The sequence below is a fragment of the Aplidium turbinatum genome, chromosome 1, assembly GCF_918807975.1.
Source record: "Aplidium turbinatum chromosome 1, kaAplTurb1.1, whole genome shotgun sequence".
In the NCBI taxonomy this organism is placed as follows: Eukaryota; Metazoa; Chordata; class Ascidiacea; order Aplousobranchia; family Polyclinidae; genus Aplidium; species Aplidium turbinatum.
The window spans coordinates 3,532,698-3,548,410 of NC_137472.1; the positions used below are offsets into that span (position 1 = coordinate 3,532,698).

General features: G+C 38.4%; 1 non-coding gene across 1 annotated transcript; it reads right to left on the reverse strand.

Moving 5' to 3' along the window:
* Positions 1 to 10,654: 10,654 nt before the first annotated feature.
* On the reverse strand, positions 10,655 to 10,726 carry Trnat-cgu (transfer RNA threonine (anticodon CGU)). The gene has a single exon. It is a non-coding gene; the product is annotated as a tRNA-Thr (tRNA).
* Positions 10,727 to 15,713: the final 4,987 nt, after the last annotated feature.

A 15,713-nucleotide genomic window follows, 5' to 3' on the forward strand; every position in this document is an offset into this window, starting at 1 on the left:
CATTTTTGAAATCAGTGACGAAAATCCAGTCAGAATTTGACCCGAACCTAATTTTCCTGAAAAGTCGCCTAAAAGTGGGACACCCTAATAGACATGTTGGATTCATTTCTTGCCAAATATCGCTTCAGAATACGATCCCGAAGATGGTACATTTGTTTATTTTGGCACTTCGTTTATATTGGCCTGGTCAACAGTTGGCTGCTCTATAGAAGACACTACCGGTTGCTGGGACTACCTGAAAAAAAATCCTACCTCAACGTCACTTTCAAGGCCAAGTTGCATCAGCCTTGATCTTGGTAAATACCTCCAGGAAGCGTGGCAGTCCTTCTGCTTCTGCATTACCTCTTCCTTTGAGTAAACGCATTACCTCTTCCTTTGGTTTCTAACCTTCCATGCGCAGATGTCAGAAAAGAACATTTCGCACTGGCCCACGAAAGTTGATAAGCGAGGACGATGTAGATTATGTGAAAAAAAAACAATACAAACACTTCATGCTCTAAATGTAATGTAAGATTGTGTTTTGTGGAAGGAAGAAATTGTTTTGTTGATTTCCATGTCTGAAATGCATACAGGCCCAGGCCTTACTAAATTTACAAGATTGATTGATCGGTTGTAGTGTTCAAAATTGAGATCTGTGTACAACTGTCCATTCGTTTTTCTGTTTTTGCTATTGTATTTTATTGGCCATTATTACGTTAATCTCCCAGACAACAAAATCTGTCATTTTTACGTTGATTCAACGTCTGCAAGCGTGGAATCAATGTAAAAATGGCTGATTTGTTGGTTGCGGTCAAAAAGTCAAAATGTACTGTAAATACCCGTTGTGACATATATATGTCACAAGGAAAAAAATCCCCCTAAAAATGATCAAATGTGTTTTTTGTACTAATTATTTGATGTACAAGATATGATCAGCCAAATAACTGAAAATAAAAATTTTCCAACTTGTTTATGTTGGTCTGGGTTCTGCGGCGAGAGCCCATGGCAGTTTTAAGCAAGCATTATATCCACATTAGCGAGAATGCTTTCAGATGTATGGCTCATGAAAGTTGGAGTCCACGCAATATTATCACACCTTTCAGGTTCCCTGGTTATCAGTGGTTTGCAGACGAGCTGGTCACTGTCAACGCTTACTTTGACACTTCACTGCATTCGCTATATACCAACTACGCCACTGCTCTATTGTATTTTAGGGTAGTCTTTTTATGCCCTTATTTTGTGTAACTGAAAGAAAACTGTCTGTTTTATTGCTTCATATCTACTGCACAGGTTTTAATTTGAATTTATGAATCCTATTATGATGCATACTCATTTTGTTTTCTCTCATTGCTTACCCTATTCATAATTAAAGTTTTGGGTAGAGCTTTCTTCTGCCTGATTACGTTGGCTACATGCCGACGAAAGCTTCGATATTCCATAAATACTGTACACAGTTAGTCAATATGGTACACTCTTGTACTTGTAGATAGATGACTGAGTGCCTCCTCATTGCTTCGTATCTTTACAATGTGGTGATTTTGGCGTCGGCCCGCTCCTGTCAGCTATTTTCTAGTTAGCCATTCCGTAGTTGTAGATATCCCTGATATCAACAATCGAAAACTTTATTCTGCCAATCTTGGTAACCGGCCTTGCGTCAAAACCCTCTACAGTAGAAGTATGCGAAACTACTAGGAGTAACCTATCAAAGGCTTTCTCAGACCATTTTCTGGTTAGCAATCCCATACTTGTAGATATCTCTGTTGTAGAGGCGTTGATTGACTGACCTAGGCCGGTTACTCAGTTTGACAGAGTTAAGTTCCCGATTGTAGTTGAAGTTTTGTTTATGAAATTTTTCATCCATTAGGTGGCGTTGATGGTACTGTACTGAAATGCGTTGCTCAAGCGCACACCCCGAGAATCAAACTAGCGGCGCTTGATTATACAGTTTCTTTTTCCTTAAATACGAGCGTCTTTGTTCGTAAATTTAAGCACTTCACCAACTGAGCTGTCATGATTTAGATTCAACAATACATTCGGAAACTTCATTCTGTCAACCCAGATGCCGGGCCTGCAGCATTGATTCGAAGCCTCTGCAACAGTGGTTTTTAGCCTATGGGTAATTAGGTTGGTTGGTTGGTTTTGAATCTTTATCCTCCGACTGACAAAGCCTTGATAAGTTATTCCTGGTAGTTTCGCATACTTGTAGAGGCTCTTGACCCAGAGCCGGTTATCGAGATTGTCAGAGTGAAGATTTCCGATTGTTGAAGTCTTGCTGGGGAATTATTCCATTCACTAGGTGCCACTGAATGGAGAGCAGTCCTGAAATGCGTTGCTCTAGCGCACACCCCGAGAGTCGAACCAGCGCCGCGTAATCTTTAGCCGGATGCGTAACCACTGAGCTAACGGGGCGGAATTATTCTGAAATTACCCACATGTGGGTACTTTCAGGATAGCAGGTGGGTAGTCAGCTGAACCAGAATATTTAGAATTATACAGTATAGATGTAAAAAACAATGTCACTGCTGTAAGTGGTAAAGTTGTTTTAAGTGGCCAGCACCAGTATTGCACCGATTGTAGGCCTATACAAAAAACAAGAGCAAATGTCTGACTGAAACTATTGATGTCGTTCTTTACATTAAATGTTGTTTTTGTTGAATAACGCTGTTTTACATTTTTAATATGGCAAAATAGCTAATTGGATTAAATTAGATTTTGGGTAATGAGACTTTGATCTGGACAGAAATGGATAATAAGGGAAAAAAGGTTAAGAATCACTGCTCTACAAGCACGCGAAACTGCCAGAATTAATCTCTCAAAAAAATGTTTCTCGGTCCGACGATAAACATTTGCAAGACAACCCAAATGTAAATTGCAAAATTATGAAAACGAAGGCTGCGACTTTTCTCTTTAAAAAATTAAAAAAAGTGTCGGAATTGCTGATTGCAGTGTTCTTTAAACTTTTGCGACCGAATGTATGTCCTTTTACCACCCCAGGTTCACAGTGTTCCAGCACAGAACTGTTCAGACCGTGGATAAACATTCAAATCAACCACTGCACTGGAAGTCTAGTAAGAAGCAACCAATTTTTGGCTTCATCATCCACGACACGCAGACCTTCCTCTCAGTTATGTGGCTTGAAGATGGCGCAATCGTTGGTCTGATATATAATTGGTCTATAATTCAACATGAATTATAGACGTAATAGTATCACAACATATTTTTGCGGTGACAAGATAAAATTTTAGGGATCGATTGCAAGCCCCCCGCATGGCTACGTCCCTGCTCAGCGCCACATTGGTAAGAAGAGGAGAGACCACTCCTGTAACACAACTGTTATGACATAAGAACTTACTTTTTTGCCCAAACTTTGCATCAGGTTAACAAATTTGTGACGTTGTAGGATCCTTCATTTAGATTACGTTGTTCTGCGTCGTTTTTCCATTGTTGCGCACTTGTGTTATTCGCATTCTTTAGTTGGTAGGCCTAGTTCATTCTACACAACGTCATAGATGCGCACAACTAGTAGAACATTCAATCAACAAGCCAAACTTTTGGAGAAGGGAGTGTTCTACCTGACTGTCAGAAATCCTAAAAAGGTAAAGAATTCAACTGATTGGTTAAGGTGGCTTTAGATACTACGTGGCATGAATTAGTGGTGCGATACTGATGAGCCCAGCCTCATGGGCGAAACACCTGTATATATCGCTATCGGGCCTTACCACAATTGGATGCCAATGAACAAATCAAACTTACGAAGGCTAACTTATATTGTGGTAGCATTTATATTTAGGACTCCCCTTCAAATTTGGGATAAGTTGGAACCAAGGTTACCAAGTTGGGTTTAAATTTGAGGAGATAAAAAGCTGTAAGACACAAAATCGTAACACATGTTGGATAAATCGTTATGTTGAGTGTGATTATAATGTATCGTTGTGTTTGTGTCGCGAAGTGATTCTGCGTTGTTCCACCGCCTTCGGCAAAGGAATGTCTGAGTTTTTGCCGTGTATATGAGTCCGCTGTATGAAAAGTTTCATTGCTTTATGGGCGCCGTTGCAAGCCCTAGGAGGCATTCATTGTTTGTCTGACTCTTTTTTGTTAAAGAACAGACTATGCCGAGTGGCTTGATCATAATGTAGCTTTGTCTTGCTTTTTCGTCGCAAGGATTTGTCGAACAACGCCGTTTGACATCATCACAGCAAGGCAGCTTTTGTATTCGTTGTATGACGCTAGAGAGACGCTGCAGCATTGGCTCTGAAAGCATTTCTTTTCCGGCGGTGAGAACGGCAGAGCACTCACGTTTCTGATCTGGGTTGTTTATGATGATTTCTGAGAAAGGCAAAATTAATTCAATTACACGTCCGACTATAGAAGTATCTATTGACTTGTTTTGTAAGTCGACCTGTATAAAATGTAAAGGTACCATTTGTAATGAGGACAAAACTATTATAGCCTACAACAGCTTCGATAGGCATAGGCTATACCATTCACAATGTCGTAAATGTTCATACAATAGTCTGAACAGTGGTTTAGAACCTGCAAATTAAACACATATGTAATAGATACACGACTTAAAATCAAATAGCAGTTTCATGCAGAAGGATAGATTATGTTTCGAGGGCACATGCATGCTTGCCCAATATAGGTGAGTACATGCCAACCATTAGATACGCGCATATTTGCATGCCACGCTCTCAGTTGCAGTCATGTTCAACCGTGTACACTGTACAATAAAACAAAAAACGTTGAGCAGACAAAGTCTGGAAAGAGAAAAATTGAACCCAGCTAGAAATTTCAAGTAGATGCTACGGAGCTTGGGTCGTGTATGATACGTTAATTTTCACGTAGAAATGTCGATACTATTTCACGTGTATTACACATAGGATATTTGGTGGTGAATTCTACGTGTTTTACACCCGCATTTCACCTAATTTCCGCGTAGCCTACAGATGATGCCTTTTGACCCATTCCTTCACAGTAGCTACAGCAATCGTTAGTTTACATTATCACCGCCAATTCCGATGGCTTATGTGTGGGAATTCGATAACTAACAAGCTTTAGGCTAACTGTTTGTAGCCTACTTTCTTTTAGTGGCATTTCATCATTGATTTTAATTAGTTAAGCCAAACATTCTAAGCTACATTTAATTAAATACAAATCTAAATATCAGTGGCGGCTGGTGCTGTTTGTGAGCAGTGACGCTGCAAATGACTTCGCGGGGGAGGTCTCTCCCCAGAAAAATTTGAAAAATCGCATTAAATTTGGTGCGTTCTGAGTATGTTTTTACCCCAAATTTTGAAAAAATGCATTCAAACTTTATTGAAAACTTGATGTATTCCTAAGCTGTATTTAAAAAAAACTAACAGTATTGCTTTGGAGACAAACTTTACTAGTATTGAGCTTAGTCTGACTTGCATACAAGGTTCAAGTGATTTTGAGATGCCCTAGCACTTCCTATAACCTGTTAAATACCCCAACTCTACAGCTAACACTTCTACATTCATGGCTCATCGCTACTCTGCAAAATAAAAACTAACTTTAAAAAGTGAATAAAAAAAATAACAGTTAACCTCTCAAGTACATGTAGCTCCACACAGAGTGAAATTTACATGCCTTTTGACTCTTTTTTATTTCTTTAAAAGTATTATTGACTCAAAAAGAATGTCTAAAAAGACATTACGAAAAGTAACTACGGACAAAGGCCAGTGTTTCGATCTTCCGATCTCTTCAGCGTAGTAAAGTGAAAGTTGTCTTGAACTTGAAGCGTTGGTTGAGATGATGATTTGAAACTTGAGTGATTGTTGTGAGACAATGAGCCTGGATTTAAGTTTTAACTTTGGACCTCAGCGAAACGTAGTTTTACAGCCTATTAGTAGGTGTGATTTTTTTAAGAGAATTTGTGCTAAGAAATGGCAGGAAACTGTTAAAAATAAAAACTAGAAAAAAAGACAAGAATTTGCAACTGAGCTAGGACAAAACAATCATCTGAGATGGATCTAAAATACAAGAAATTAGATTCTAGCGGCACATATAAGTATTAAAATTCAAAGAAAATGAAGGGGTGTACCAGCAAACATCTATAGGATTGGCCCATGATACAAGAGAAGGATCCCCAGAGGATACAAACTGATATGAATGAATCAACAAGTGAATAAAAAAAATAACAGTTAACCTCTCAAGTACATGTATTTCACTTTACTACGCTGAATTTCACTTTACTACGCTGAAGAGATCGGAAGATCGAAACACTGGCCTTTGTCCGTAGTTACTTTTCGTAATGTCTTTTTAGACATTCTTTTTGAGTCAATAATACTTTTAAAGAAATAAAAAAGAGTCAAAAGGCATGTAAATTTCACTCTGTGTGGAGCTACATGTACTTGAGAGGTTAACTGTTATTTTTTTTATTCACTTGTTGATTCATTCATATCAGTTTGTATCCTCTGGGGATCCTTCTCTTGTATCATGGGCCAAACATATAGATGTTTGCTGGTACACCCCTTCATTTTCTTTGAATTTTAATACTTATATGTGCCGCTAGAATCTAATTTCTTGTATTTTAGATCCATCTCAGATGATTGTTTTGTCCTAGCTCAGTTGCAAATTCTTGTCTTTTTTTCTAGTTTTTATTTTTAACAGTTTCCTGCCATTTCTTAGCACAAATTCTCTTAAAAAAATCACACCTACTAATAGGCTGTAAAACTACGTTTCGCTGAGGTCCAAAGTTAAAACTTAAATCCAGGCTCATTGTCTCACAACAATCACTCAAGTTTCAAATCATCATCTCAACCAACGCTTCAAGTTCAAGACAACTTTCACTTTACTACGCTGAAGAGATCGGAAGATCGAAACACTGGCCTTTGTCCGTAGTTACTTTTCGTAATGTCTTTTTAGACATTCTTTTTGAGTCAATAATACTTTTAAAGAAATAAAAAAGAGTCAAAAGGCATGTAAATTTCACTCTGTGTGGAGCTACATGTACTTGAGAGGTTAACTGTTATTTTTTTTATTCACTTGTTGATTCATTCATATCAGTTTGTATCCTCTGGGGATCCTTCTCTTGTATCATGGGCCAATCCTATAGATGTTTGCTGGTACACCCCTTCATTTTCTTTGAATTTTAACTTTAAAAAGTCTGCAAAGTTATTCGGTTAGGTGGGGCTGTTTTCTATGCAGCGCCAGCAGATTCAAAAATTGCTGTAAAATACCAAAAGAGGTGGAGCTTCAAGGATAATTTTTAGCCAATCAGAACGCTTGAAATCCAGAATCTCGGGCTACAATAAAGTTTGCCCAAAATCGGCGTTGCCAAACGAAACTTTTAATATTTTAATTTTCGATCCGCAATTCTTAAGTTAAAAAAGTAACCGGGTAGGACAAGCACAAAGGAAATCATATTTTCTCTTTCTTTCAGGTGGGGCTGCATCCCCATGGCACGAGCCGCCACTGCTAAAGATTACAAGAAAATGAAAAAAAGTGGTCCATGGTTAATTTTTTTCTATTGGCGTGACAAGAAAATGATATACAGTAGAACTCGGTTAATCCGGATTTGGTTAATCCGGATCTTCGCCTAATCCGGATGAAACCGGAAGTACAAATGAGTCAGGTTTGATAGAACCGTCATCGGTTAATCCGGATCTTCGCCTAATCCGGATGGAATCGCCGGTCAAATCGAATCCGGATTAACCGAGTTCTACTGTAAAAGCTTTTTGATTAGGCCGCTTCATATCAGATCCATGACTGATGGTGCAGCGCATTGCTTCCAGGCAGTAGCGGGATTCAATCCAGTTAGCTTTGACTGAAATTAGCCATGGCAACCCTACATACAGTGATTAGGATATATCAAATTCAGTGAAAAAATTTGGCCAGGAACCAGTTCTGCAAACTTTTTTATATTTAGGCAGCGGTTTGAGCAAACCGGTAGCAAAGTATCTTCATTATATCTCTTTATAGCAAAGAATCAAATGTCTATTTATGGTGGACATGAATCGCGAATTGAACGAACCGCGAATCGTTTGAACCGAACCCCACCTCTGCTTCTAGGTTAATTCTAAATGGTGAACAGCCTCATTCAACTTTCACTTGATTGTTTTGTTAAGTCGGCAACCAGAATAAACCGAGGCGATGTTCATCCCACATCGTGACCTTCCGTGTGGTTGTTACTCAGCCACTGTTCAACTGTTGTATAATGTGTAGTTTCTTGAGTCGGTGATTACCACGTCATCAACAACTGCACCATCTTAAAACCACTTAATGGAGTGGAAGGTCTGCGAGTCTTGGACGATGAAGCCAAAGACTGGCTGCTCTCTGGTAGCTTTCGAATGTAGTCTGGGAACATCGTGAATCTGGGGTGGTAAAATGATAGATCCTCTGCCCCAGAGGCTCACACGACGACGACGAGGTTTAGATTTGGCATTACATTCGAAATATTAACTTAACTGTAGGCTACAGAATATAAATTACATTCGCTAATGAAGTTCGTTCTAATTTACCGTAGAAAGACAGAAAATTCAGACGTAGCTGAATGTTATTATTGTTATTTCTTGTGAGGTAACTGTGATGTGTTGAACACGCTCGATTTGAGTATCTGTTAATGCAGCTTTTAGGCGTATTGAAAAATAGATAGGCTACTACTGAATTCTGTAAGGTCATTTGGTTAATATGGTAAATATGGCATAATAAGGAAGATAATATCGAGCGAAGTTAAATTCTAAGATTAAATATTAAAAAAAAAACTTTAATCTTAAATACGTCACCCCACAGAATCGGTATTATTTCGGTAAAAAGATATAATATTTTGAAGATAGAGGCGTAATTCAAATATTACATGCATAATAAATGGATATTAGATAGCAAACTAAGTTCTCATCTTTTGCACTGTGATAGAACACTACGTTTCAACAGCATTAAAATGCACGTAACCCTTTATTGGCCTCTTGGTGTCTAAGATTGATTTCAATCAAAAAGATGCTTCACATCTCACCGATGTTTTGTTCAATTGTAGACATTATTATTGTTTGCGAACAAATTATAAACCACTAAACGTCTAAGAATGAAACTTAATCACTTTACATCATTTCGAAGTGGCCATATGTTGTGGTCATGTGAAATGGTCAATTTATGTTGGGTGGGTCGTGGACTCCTGTCATTTCTAATATCTGTCACGTGATAACAAGTATCCCAACCAATTTATTGTTGCTGATTGTCATAAATATTTGTTGGAGATATGATGTTCTCAAAATACAGATTCACGGGTGACATATTATGTAAAAAAGATGTTTCGTAATTTGGTATAACTGCTTATATATATACCACCTTTGTACAATAGCCAATATCAGTACAAGAACGCTCAGTGGAACACAGAACATCAACGTAGTGACCTGCGTCAGAAATCAAAGTAATATAATTCTGTAACTCCAACAGCCTCTTCTACTTTCAATAGAAGGAAATTATCAAATTATCATTTTGTTTCCAGAAGGTTTAGTTCGGAAGTTAAAGAAACTTCGTATTCAATCGCCACCAGTGAGAATTGAACTCACGACCCCTGGTTTAGAAGGTTTAGTTTGAAAATTAAAGAAACTTCGAATTCAATCGCCACCAGTGAGAATTGAACTCACGACCCCTGGTTTAGAAGGTTTAGTTCGGAAGTTAAAGAAACTTCGTATTCAATCGCCACCAGTGAGAATTGAACTCACGACCCCTGGTTTAGAAGGTTTAGTTTGGAAGTTAAAGAAACTTCGTATTCAATCGCCACCAGTGAGAATTGAAATCACGACCCCTGGTTTAGAAGGTTTAGTTTGGAAGTTAAAGAAACTTCGTATTCAATCGCCACCAGTGAGAATTGAACTCACGACCCCTGGTTTAGAAGGTTTAGTTCGGAAGTTAAAGAAACTTCGTATTCAATTGCCACCAGTGAGAATTGAACTCACGACCCCTGGTTTAGAAGGTTTAGTTCGGAAGTTAAAGAAACTTCGTATTCAATCGCCACCAGTGAGAATTGAACTCACGACCCCTGGTTTAGAAGGTTTAGTTTGGAAGTTAAAGAAACTTCGTATTCAATCGCCACCAGTGAGAATTGAACTCACGACCCCTGGTTTAGAAGGTTTAGTTTGGAAGTTAAAGAAACTTCGTATTCAATCGCCACCAGTGAGAATGGAACTCACGACCCCTGGTTTAGAAGGTTTAGTTCGGAAGTTAAAGAAACTTCGTATTCGATCGCCACCAGTGAGAATTGAACTCACGACCCCTGGTTTAGAAGGTTTAGTTCGGAAGTTAAAGAAACTTCGTATTCAATCGCCACCAGTGAGAATTGAACTCACGACCCCTGGTTTAGAAGGTTTAGTTCGGAAGTTAAAGAAACTTCGTATTCAATCGCCACCAGTGAGAATTGAACTCACGACCCCTGGTTTAGAAGGTTTAGTTTGGAAGTTAAAGAAACTTCGTATTCAATCGCCACCAGTGAGAATGGAACTCACGACCCCTGGTTTAGAAGGTTTAGTTTGGAAGTTAAAGAAACTTCGTATTCAATCGCCATCAGTGAGAATTGAACTAACGACCCCTGGTTTAGAAGGTTTAGTTCGGAAGTTAAAGAAACTTCGTATTCGATCGCCACCAGTGAGAATTGAACTCACGACCCCTGGTTTAGAAGGTTTAGTTCGGAAGTTAAAGAAACTTCGTATTCGATCGCCACCAGTGAGAATTGAACTCACGACCCCTGGTTTACGAGACCAGTGCTCTACCACTGAACTATGGCGGCGGCGTGTGATTATGTTCAATCGCCATCTCCGCTAGAAGCAGTTTGCCTATCAAAATAGGTTATCTGTTTCCATGAGTCGCAGGGTAGGCACTTTAACTTACACCACTGTCCGAAAGACATAGCGCAATCATGCATAACGCATATGACATCACAAGTGTTTTAGTTACAGTTTTCCTTAAAAACTCAATTGATTGCAGTCATTAAGATCCTTTTTGTCCTCAGTTCAGTTGCAGAAGAAAAAACAAAATTAACAGAGAGTGGGAATCGAACCCACGCAATCGAAATTACTATTCCTTTGCCCCAACCCATTAGGCCACGCTGGTTGTGGCGATGCATTCACTTAAATTTTTTCTGTATAAAAAATCTTTCGAGAAAACGATCAGGAATATCATGTGCTGAATCACATGACTGAAATCAGCTGATTCGCGTATACGTTACGCATCATTGCTTTATTTTTTTTCGAAGAGTGCCTGCCGAGTCACGGTTTTTATCTAGCTCGCCCAGTGTCGTCAAATTGTGTTCGGTCCATGCCTGGATGTTGTCATGCCATCGACTTGGTGGTCTTCCTCCTTTTCTCTTTCCGTTAACTTTACCTTCCATGTAGATTTTGCTGCCTCCGTATTTTGATCTTTTAGTATGACGGAAAAGGTTCAGATTTTTTGATTGTGTTGTTGCTGCAATTGGGTGCAGCTTCGTTGTAGTCAATAGGTCTTCTATTCTCATGTGATCAAGTAGTCTTTTGTTAGTCATGCTTCTCATGATGTGATTTTAAAAATTGTGGCGAGTTTTTTCATTGTTTAGAGGTCCAACTTACGTATTCTAGACTATCACAAACTGCCATAAATTGGTAAAAATTTGTGACGTGATGGTAAAAAGTTACAAAATTTACAATTATCGGTATGATAAAAATCTGAAAATATTCCTGTTATAAAATGACAAAGATGTTCTAAATAGTTTGAGAAATCAAGAAGAAATGATGTAAAGAACTGATTTTGAGTAATCACGTTTTGGTTGTTGAAAGTTTTGTGAACGAGTTCAAATATTTCTCGTGAGTCTTTCGACTTTGAAAATTTCAGTTTGAAAATGTGAGATCAAAATAATTACAGTATAAAAATGCAACCAGTTTGACGCGTACAGGACAGTGAAGTATATTTGAGCTTATTCTTCTTCATCTGCTTGATTAATTTCGGCTCTTGGTTCCTCTGCCACTGATCTTTCTCCACAACATTCGATTTCTCGCAACTTCCTTCAACTCAGCCAAGTTCGGTCAGGTATCATGCTTCACTGCCTATTTGTGATCCAAACAGCAAAATCTGTCATTTTACATTGATTCAACGACTGCAGAAGTAAAATTAATGTAAAAATGCTTGATTTTGCTATTTGGAGTTGAACGTCATCAAACCAACAGTGGGTCGTGTTTTATTTCCTAACATCAAAGTGAAAAAATATTCCTTACAATAACATATCAGTGGTCTGGAAAGGGTAGAAGCGACAAAATGGGAGCGTTAAAGCGTGCTCGAAAAAGATAAGATTTACCAAACACAAAAATTTGTCACGGTCGCATCACCTTGAAAAATTGAAAACATGAAAAACTGTGAAAAATTGTATAAAAAAAGATATATACGAAGACAATAAAAAACACTGACAAACAATTATTGCTATGTTGGTCAGTCTTGGTGTGTTATCAAACTATGAAGAGTGTTGATGATGTACTGAGAAGATGGATTAAGGGTAGCACTGTACTTGGCTGGGTTGAAACTGTATGTCTTCCTATAAAGTGCTGAGACTATGAAAGCGAGTGTAGCCTATGTGATGGACACAGAGTTATGCAAAACACACGTTTCCTGTAAATGCTGACTGAGGTTTTGGCATATCTAAACGTTTCAAAAATTATTTATTGCATTCAAAATTAATAAACATTTCTGGCTAAATGCTTTCAATTGTAACAAAAATCTTAATCATAACTAAAAACATATGTTTGTACAGAAATTGAGTCGATGGTCAAGTGGAAGATTTATAGGCAGGATTCAAATATGTTATTACTGAAGTTTGCATTCATTGTGGTTTGTTTGATGCAAATCCAATGTCGAGTGGTTGCGATGCCGACGTCATTCATGCGTGACGAAGTTGCAAGACTGAAAGAGTTTCCATTTGAAAATTTAGAAAATGAAGATTTGAAGCAAGTCAATACCATGTGGTTTGACATGCATGTGGTTTGACAAAAAGCAACACTGGTCTCCTGGTGGGAAACGTTGGGATCCAAACGATGAAGAAAACATTGGCGACAATACTGATGTCGAAACCCCGCGACTCGATCAATTTTTTACCGGTGTCCCGAGAATGGCCGACAAGTCTCTGAGGTCCTCCCGTCAGTCCTTAGTTGTCATATTGCGACGCTTGGAGACGCTAAAGAAGCAAGATGTAAGTAGAAATACAATCTCTATTTATTTAAATTGATTATTTAATTAGCCGATTTGTCAAGCATTGGAGAAACAAAAAGAGTAGCGGAAGAACGTGACTTGTGGAAGAAAATGACAGCCAACCTTCGGATCGGAGACGGCACTTGATGATGATTTAATTAGTCTATAAAAATGGTGGTAGGCCACTGACATGGAGTCCAAAGGGTATCTTTGGACCTGAATCCCAAAATAATTTCAACGGAAATATGAACAGGAAGAATGAACCGTATGTTCATTAAATACTTACTGTGATATTTGCTTCGAATGTAATTAGAGACAACCCTTTTTTGGTTGAAAATCAACGTTTTACCGGCAATTTACTATTCCTTGTGATCTTGTTATTTTGTTTGAGGCTTGATGCTCTAGTTATCGCCGAGAACTTATCACCGTCAAGCATATCTTCAGTCGTCTTACCGAGATGTAGCTATGTGTTCAGGGCATCAAAGTGAAGACCTTGATATCATCGGTTAGACACTTTTTAACACGCAGCGACTGCGCAGATTATCTAATTTTACGTTTTCGATTTCGCCATTTACTCGACAAACCTCCTAAGAAACTCGAGTTGCTAAGCGATCTGTTTCCGACGGCCCTCCCTACTGCAAATTATATTTCATTTTAGGTTTTACACAAAACTAAGAGAAGGCCTCGCTTTTTCATCATGCAAACCTGGTTCGACTCCCGGCTTAAGCTGCTTGTTGGGAAGTCACTGCTCACCTCTACCCATGGTGTAATCTGGGTGGGAAAAGCGGCTGAGAAAAGGACTGGCCACCCTACTCTCCTTGGTGCCGCAACTTAGTCAAATTTCTTGACAACACTTATCAACGGAGCAAGAGATCACTTTCACCAATACGCATTTGCGTTTTTCAGCCCAGAAAATATTTCAAGATTCTAATACAGGCTGCTAGAAGTTACACTTCCGCCAGCAAACGATCTTCACTACGTCTCTGACCTTCTTTACAATCAGTAAGTAAGAAATTTTAACTTTGGATGTTTCAGTTTGATTTAAAGCGCTTCATGCTGTGATATCTTACGAGGTTTATACTTACTTCGAAGGTCAAATCATTGATGCAAAGTGTAAATGGGCATCCACAAGTTTGCAAAATAAACTGATAAAAATCACTGGTTTATATGATATTTGAGTTTATTAGCACAGCAAGTGCTATTTATTACCATTGTTTTGGATTGGATACATCAGGGATCGGGAACCTATGGCTCGCGAGCCATATATGGCTCTTTTGACGACAGCATTCGGCTCGCAAAAAAATCCAATATTTTAAAGTGCAAACCGCAAAAGTTTTATCTTAACTTTTCATTACAATTAAGAGCTGAAAATGCGCTCAGAATGCACCAAATTAATTGTAATTTTTCATTTTTTTTCTGTGGGGGAGACTCCCCAAACCCCCCGCTGTTTTTCTTCTCCTGCGAAGACGCGTTCCCACATTAAAAACTTCATCAGTGGCACCACGTGTTAATTGCATTATGTGTTAAAGCATTACAGTATAACCAATGGCTCTCACGGAAATGCATTTCCAAAAATGTAGCTTTAATGGCTCTCTTACTCAAAAAGATTCCCGACCACTGCTACTCACAAATTACAAGTTTATTAGCACAGCAAGTGCTATTGATTACCATTGTTTTGGATTGGATACATCAACAACGATTAACCACCAAATAAGCAAATCTTCTGATTAAGCAACTTACTGTACGAACTATATTGGTTGAGTTTGCACCCGTCTTAATCGGCCGATTACAATCGCAGCTTTGATCGATGTAAAAAGTTTGCGCAAACTGCTTTTTTGGTTAATTAATCGAACGCTTAACTTAATCCTCTGATTTAAAGATCCGTTGTTGCTGCATCCAAACCTTAATTTCACTAACAACAATGTAAGTTATATGTTTATGTTAGGTGATTAATTATCTTAATGCTTCACTGCTGCAAGGACATTTTTATGACCAGTAGCGTTGACAGGGTGGTCTAGGTTGACAGGGTGTATAAGTTGACAGTGGGATATAGGATGTAGTTTTGGATTCGGACCCGGAAAGATTTTAGAGGCCCGTAACCTTTTTCAAGGGGCCAGGGAACTTGAAGGAACCACCGCCTATTCTTGGATATTGCGCGTTTTTCTTAGAAGTGTCTTGATTGGAAGCCTGAGAATCTCATTGGTACCGGGGCTAAATTATCAACTTGTTTATGACCATTCGGTTTCTGTAGAATGTAAGCTAACCTATAGAACTATTCACTTATATTATATCATTGGCTAAGTTCTAAAACACTTTTATGTTTCAGATATCCTTAACCGTGAAGCCACAACTGGAATATGAAATGACCGTTTCTATCACTTAATTAATTGTCAATGTAGTTGTTGTCAAATCTGTTAATTGCTTGGTTATGACGAAACTAACGTAACATAGCTCCTTATTACGGAACAAATCGATAACTTTTCAAGTGTACAATATTTGTTTCAATCTTTTAAGAACAGAGCATCTATTGTTCTGGCATACAGCACCACACCATGACTGAGTATTTG